General features: G+C 45.4%; 2 protein-coding genes across 6 annotated transcripts in view; one reads left to right on the top strand and one right to left on the bottom strand.

Annotated features, from left to right (window-relative positions):
- Positions 1 to 6795, top strand: part of LOC113207075 (microtubule-associated protein RP/EB family member 1) — a 389806-nt gene that overhangs the window by 768 nt on the left and 382243 nt on the right. The gene's annotated exons all lie outside the window — the stretch shown is intronic.
- Positions 1 to 6795, bottom strand: part of LOC113207082 (uncharacterized) — a 58484-nt gene that overhangs the window by 1171 nt on the left and 50518 nt on the right. The window lies entirely within an intron of this gene.

Raw genomic sequence — 6795 nt, 5'->3', positions numbered from 1 at the left:
TTATAGTGTGCGTTAACAATTCAAAAGTGTAAGTGTGCAAGCACTCGGTGTTGACTTCACATCAAATGACGGACAAAAGTGGAAGCTTGGTGCGAGGTTGTTCTTACACATTTTAAAAGTGGCAAATTGCAAAATATAGTGAACATGTAAATTTTTAGATACATTACACAACATTTCGCGAGATCTTAAAAAGCGAGAATTCTGTCATGTACCGTGTGAACAATTTGATTAAGGACCCATTCAAAACACAAGTTGACCTAAATTAGTGCTTATTTGCGACTTTACCCGATAATAGTATAGTGACGAAATACTCTATATAGATGTAGAAGAAACTCCAGTAAAAATATTCAGGAATCAATTTCTAGGCGTATAAATAAAATGCAGAAAATTTCAGAACTGCATCAGTATTAACCCTGGTAGGCACGCTATTGGCGATAGCCGCGACGTCACTGATAAACCAAGTGTGCAACTCTTAAAACATGTTAGTGTGAAACCATATAGCAGCATTCCTGTAAATGTTTAACCTCGTTAGTTGTGCACCTGTAAGAGAGCAACTGCCCTTTTTAACACTTCTTACGCAATAAGCGTCTAATTTGGGTTGAACAGACGAGTTGCACACTTAAAGTTGCATAATTCCGAAGTTGACCACTTGAAAGAGGACAACTATGGGGAAATGAATACATGCAAGAATCCAATTTGCAGTTGCACACTTGGTATGTCAGTGATTGCAGGCACGCAATTCTTTTAATAATGTCACACTGAGAAATCCACGTAAAGTCAATAATCAGACCCCAAAGTCCTCAATTTTTGCACTTTAAAGCGCTTACAAGTGCTCTTTCAGGAGTCGCTCCGCTACCTGGTTCCATTCTATTTTCTTTTTTGATCCCACAGTGACAGAAAAAACGACGAGTCGACGCATCCTAACAACAACACTGATATTTCAAATGTGGTTATTTTCATCGCTGAAATAATGGTCAAAATGTGATTCACAGATTTTATCGCACCTTTCTGTTGAGTAATTTTAATACCGATTTAAGAATACCATCAGTTTTGCTAAAGAACTGCAATAATGTCAGCTTCAAAGGCGCGATAAATCAGCTACAGAAAAATGCAGTAATGACGGTATGGCGGCTTAAGAAGTGCTATAATATTTTCATCGCTGTGAAATTTTAAAAATTATCGCAGTAGGTGCTATCATTAATGTCAATTCCAAACGACAGTTTCTTTTTTGTCGTTGCCTCAAATGCAAGAAAATGTGGGAATCACATTTTGGTCGTTAGTGCTTTAAATTCGATGTTCTGTGCATTAAAATTGACAGTGAAGAATCGTTCTGCAGCGCGCAAGCCGTCTCCACAAAACCCTATCTACAGCACTGCACTGAAAAAAAATATCCTATCTACCGTGTGGCGTTTTCAGAAAAGCGTACATGGAAAACAAGGTTGGGTGCAGCCCGTCACCTCTGCATGTTTCGCAAATTACTGTCCAATCAACACACACGGAAAAAGTCGCAACGGTCTTATATTTTATATTTATAAGCGCAAAAAGTTGGGAAGAACGAGTAGATGCAGAATGCACTTCCTTTAAAATATCCTATAACTCGCGTTTTGCAGGTGGGACATACTGAAATCAGTGCGATATTAGATATGATTTTGGGTACTCTGGAAACCCACGTGTGTACATGTATGCGTTATTTGCTGCCTACATGTATGCAGCAAATGCTGCGTACAGGATCATGTATGCAGCAAATGCTGCGTACAGGATCATGTATGCAGATAATACTCCATACGAGGCCGTGTACACACCTAGAGCTCTATGCTAAAAGGTATGTGCCGAAGTGTGTGCCTGTATATACGATAACGCATACAAGTACACTCTTGGGTTTCCAGAGTAAACGCTGCGCCGCAGATCGGTCTTCATGTTAGGACAAGTAGTCTGATTGTATGACGGAAGTAGGCAAATGAGACCTAATAATATCCTTTCGATTATAAGAGTTCTGTCTGTGAACTTAGGCATAGATACAGTATTTTACTTTTCGTCAGTACAAATCGAGGAGTCCCCAACTAAAAAAAAAGTCGTTGTTTATGAGAAAGAATAATCGCAAGGTACTCGCGGATACTCACGAAAAGCTCACGAAAAACAAACTATGGTACTATTTTGTGCGTAGCTACGTACTACTGTCAACATACATAACCTACGTACAAAATTTGTACGTAATTATGCATAATATCGCTAAAAATTGTACGTACGTAACGTATGCGCATAGTTGTACGTAAGCTACGAATGAAATAGTACATAGCAATTCCGATAGTACTCGCGAAATATTCGCAAAATACTCCAGGATACTCATGTAAAATCAGAGGTAAAATCGCCAATACTCTCCAGTACTCGCGGATACTCGCGAATACTCACAAAACTCGGTGTACACCGACTTGAAGAGTGGGGGACCTATTCGTACAAATACCGAGTGTTGCAATCGCAGCTTTAGGGTGTACGCTTAAAGAATGGTTACCTATTTATGGGGAAACTTGACGAAAGTACATGTCTTTCTTTGAGAAAGTTATAAGAAACATCATGATCATAAAAAATTATTCTGTACAGTAAAAATAGTATATCATAAAACCAGGCTGCAACTGATATTGGATACGTGTTTCACAAAGAATCTGTTTTGCCGACTTCTCATATGCGTATGTATGCCGTTCGTTTGGTCCCTTATTACATCCTGGAAAAGCATACACGGCATGGATCTAAATACGTAAGAACTGAGTGGTAACGTCGCACATGAGGAGGTTTAGTACAGTGGTTTAGTCCTCGCATTGGTATCTTGCCTTAAACGAGTGAAAAATTACACTACAATGTTGAATTGTAGGACGTGGACTATTACACTTATATACCCTCATTCTAAGTTATGGAAAGGCGACTTAACCGGGCACGACACGAGCATACGTACGAAAATCCCCACTCCTCTATTTTGTATGCCACTTATTTTCCGTTCCAATGCACAAACATGTGGTATACAATGTACGTCGAGATACTAGTACATCGTTCATAAATAGGAAATGTGTATTTCCAGAAACTATAAATCTGTTTTTATTACTCTAGTAATAATGTTTGACGTAACACTTGTCTCCGCAAATTAGCAACAGGTTCATCGGCTAAAAATTGGCAGTACCTGTTCGGATATGACACTTTTGATGCCAAAAGCCCCTCATTGCCGAATAACGGGTAGAGGAGAGGTGTCATTCCCTAGCTCTGTAAGAGGGCTTTTGGAAATCAAATCGTCACCTTTGACAGCGTGGCGCATTTTGTGTTGCCGATGTTGAGGCGAGCATAACAGCCAAAAAGCAACGTTTTTCCACAAACGTTGACACTTTTGTTTCTATTTAAAATACAATGCACTTCTACCGCCCAGAATTTACATGATGGTGATCAGTTAACAGACGCATTTGCCACGGTATAACGGAAGCTTCTAATGGCGAGAGGTCCAATCTTCCTCCTGTAGGTAATTCCAGATACCAAAGTTATTTGCTAGATCTATGCAGGTACTTTTAAGCACCAACCAAGACTTCTAAGCCTGATGTCTTGAGTGGTGCAAGTCCAAATTACGCGCTGGGACTGATGTTTCTCAGAGTAGCATCACATCTGAAAGCAAAAGAAAGACATGGGTTAGTGAAAATCTGAGCGGAAAATATCGATCTCTGTTCTTCCAATACCACTTGCAGCGTTACCGGCTACATACGCCAGCCAAGAAATAATCCGCCATTGTCCAAGAATATATAATATATCATTCGAGATGTTGGCCCGACTAACCTGTCCAAAGTGGCCGTACCCATCCAGCATTATAGTAAGTGAAGGAATTGGTGCCTTTCCCAGTGAGAAATCAGTGGTCGAATCGACCTCGAATCGACGTCGATTAGGCAGGTCGGAAAATTGTCGATTCCAAATGTCGAATCGACGGGATTTTGTCCCGCAAATCGACGTTTTTTCGACATCGGCTATTTCGATAATTTTTCGAAAAGGGACTTACGGGACGGATTTTAACGGTTGAGCTAAGTCCAATGGCGACTGTTGGTGTCCGTAGGCACCCCCCGCGTCGCCATCACTTTCAAAAATTACTGCAGGAGGTGAAGTCCGTGACGGACACCTCCCGCGTTCGAACGAATGCGTCTCCAGACTATAGTTGTTTTGGCGTTGCGGGTCACCAGCGAGAGCTAACTGTACAGTCAGGGGAAGACCCTGTCTCGAATCGACGTCGAATCGACATCGATCATGTACAATACGAAATTTCTTGCAATTTAGTACCAGGAACCGTTCTGTAACACGTCAAGACCCATTAGCTGAGTTAAGCCGTGTCATAGGGCACTTCTCGAGTAACATCGAAATTTCGTCGACAACTTCGTCTCAGGACCAACGATAACTTCTCGAGCAGTCGACGTCGATTCGAGGTCGATTCGAACACTCATTTCTCACTGGGTTTGATTGTGATCTATGCAAGCGAAAGACCCCGGCCACCACGCCTTCAACCCTGGCGACTCCAGCCGATCTCAGTGGCCGACATCTTCTCGTCATGAGAAGCATCTGCAGATGCTCCAGGGCATCGTTACTTAACGTAACGGTGTTACGTTACACAAAAAGTTAGTACGGAAAAGTGTCGTTACAAAAGCCATTTCGAGGCAGTATATACTGCGGTATATATACTACTAGGTAGATGTACGCCAGACCACGTCTCGCGTAACAGGCTTCGCGATATGTCACGAAACGCTGTTACGCTGGGACACACCTGGCCGAGCGCGCCTGGCATACATCTACCTAGGCATGTCCTACTTACATGACCCAGGCCTGCGGCGCTGCCACCCGAGTCGGGCAAAAGGCTGAGTCGTGAATAGGCCTTCGGCCCCAAAGGTCAAAGTCGAAAATCGCATTTTTTCTAGAAAATCTAAAACTGACCCCCAGTTTGTATTCAGCTTTAAAATGTCGTTTTAAGGCCGGCGTCTATTCTTAGACGTCTTTTCGCCATCTATGAGGTGTCTACTTTCTTTTAGGGTTCAGAGCAAGGGCCTTCACTCAAAAAAATACATCCTTAGAAAAAATCACGAGAAAATCATAAACACTTTCCGATTCCGCGCAGCAGCCCTTAATGTCGGAAATTGAGTGCGGGATGGAATTCTCACCTCAGTTGCAGAAGGTCCGAGAAGGGCATAACCTTCATCTCTTTGCATACCGAGAACCATACTGCCAGTAGTCGTGTATCCTGCAGAGCGCGTTGAAACAAGGTACTGTAGTCAGCGAGTCGATGCCCGATCCTTATCACTATCCTGACATTATCGCTCAGCCACTAACAGCCAGCCAGACGTACCCACGTTTACATTTCAGAACTTTGTTTCGTAAATCTTTGCCCATTTTTTTCTACACAAAAATCTCCAAACTGCTAGTGTAAATAAGAGACGCTTGGGTGGCAGAGCCCAGTTCAGTGTTCTAACCCAAATGCCTCGGCTGTCTCGTACCCAGGAGAAGCAGCCTGAGCGCGTTCGCGGCCTAGACGAATCACCGTCACAAATCATATGGGAGATACTGAGGCGTGCGCACCGAGAGGCCTCCTCCTCCACGCTGCGGGGCGTAACTCACGTGGTCATTTGGACTCGGGGAGCGAACGCTGATACCCATAGAATGCGGCAACCGAAACCATACATTTCATCCGCAACGAATATTGTGGTGGAGCAGTTTCGTAACTTGTGGAGAGTGTACCCTCTCGGTCAGCAAGGTAGGCAACCACCGTTGAGCACGCACTGCGGCGTGTTCCATGGCGACAGAGAACCCCGGCAGAGAAAAAAAGAAAGAAAAAAAACACTGCACACGGACACCGACGGGGGAACGTGAAACTGTCGGGTGGAAAACACAGGCAGGCTAATTGTGGTGGAAGCCTACCTATTACCGCAATTGGAACGGGAGCGAGAGAGACACGAGATAGGGGCAGGGGATGGTCCGGGGAGAGGGTAAAGGAGGAAGGGTGAGAACATAAATATGCATCGTCGCCCAATCAGCTCAGCCAACTGAACACCGACCGCAGCCAGGAATATGGAAGCGATGGGGTAAGGAGGACCCGACCCGCCGGGTTCCGGGGAGGAGGGGAGGACCGAGTAAGGCCGCGGCAGGCAAAGGGAGAGAAGGGGAAAGAAAAGTGACGCTCCAGCGCACAGCGCGCACGCTCACTTACTCAAGCCAGCGCGGGTAGCCGACCGAATATGTGCAGGAAATGAAACAAAGCTCAAAGGCACGGGCTGGGGCCCTCGGGCCGGGCAGGGTGCCAGGTGGGGCCAGCCTATGACAGCCTCGCCATGTTGGGGTTTGCACCAGCCAAGGTCAGGCCCACGGCGCTTTCGTGTTCGCACCTATCCGGGGGAGCAGGCCGAGAACACTGCGAGAAACTGTAAATCGAAAGCAGGCATACGGCAAACATCGGGCGCGTGTCACCCAGGGCCGGAGATCTTCCCCCCTCACTAATAGAGGAAAGTACGCATATTTCAAGTCCAGGGACCGGGAGGCTGCAGAATCTAAGGGGAGGTGCCCCAATCCCCTTCCACTCCCAACCCTAAGTCAGGCCGAGACGACCGCCACCTCATGAGGTGGAGCGGGCTCCAGTGTGTCTCCACCAACGAGCAGTTTTTGCCAACTCAGAGGAGGGCGGAGGTAACGGGGAGGGAGGAAAACTTTGGGCAGCAGAAAATCCTTGTCGTACACAAGGTGAAACAAACTTGACTCAGCCGGCAGCAGGTTGGCCGTGCCGGCCGCCGCGTGAGC

This window comes from Frankliniella occidentalis, unplaced genomic scaffold, assembly GCF_000697945.3.
Source record: "Frankliniella occidentalis isolate FOCC.00 unplaced genomic scaffold, Focc_3.1 Scaffold19, whole genome shotgun sequence".
Taxonomy (NCBI): Eukaryota; Metazoa; Arthropoda; class Insecta; order Thysanoptera; family Thripidae; genus Frankliniella; species Frankliniella occidentalis.
The sequence above is the reverse complement of the archived record's forward strand: the minus strand, read 5'-3'. Positions and strand labels throughout refer to the sequence as shown.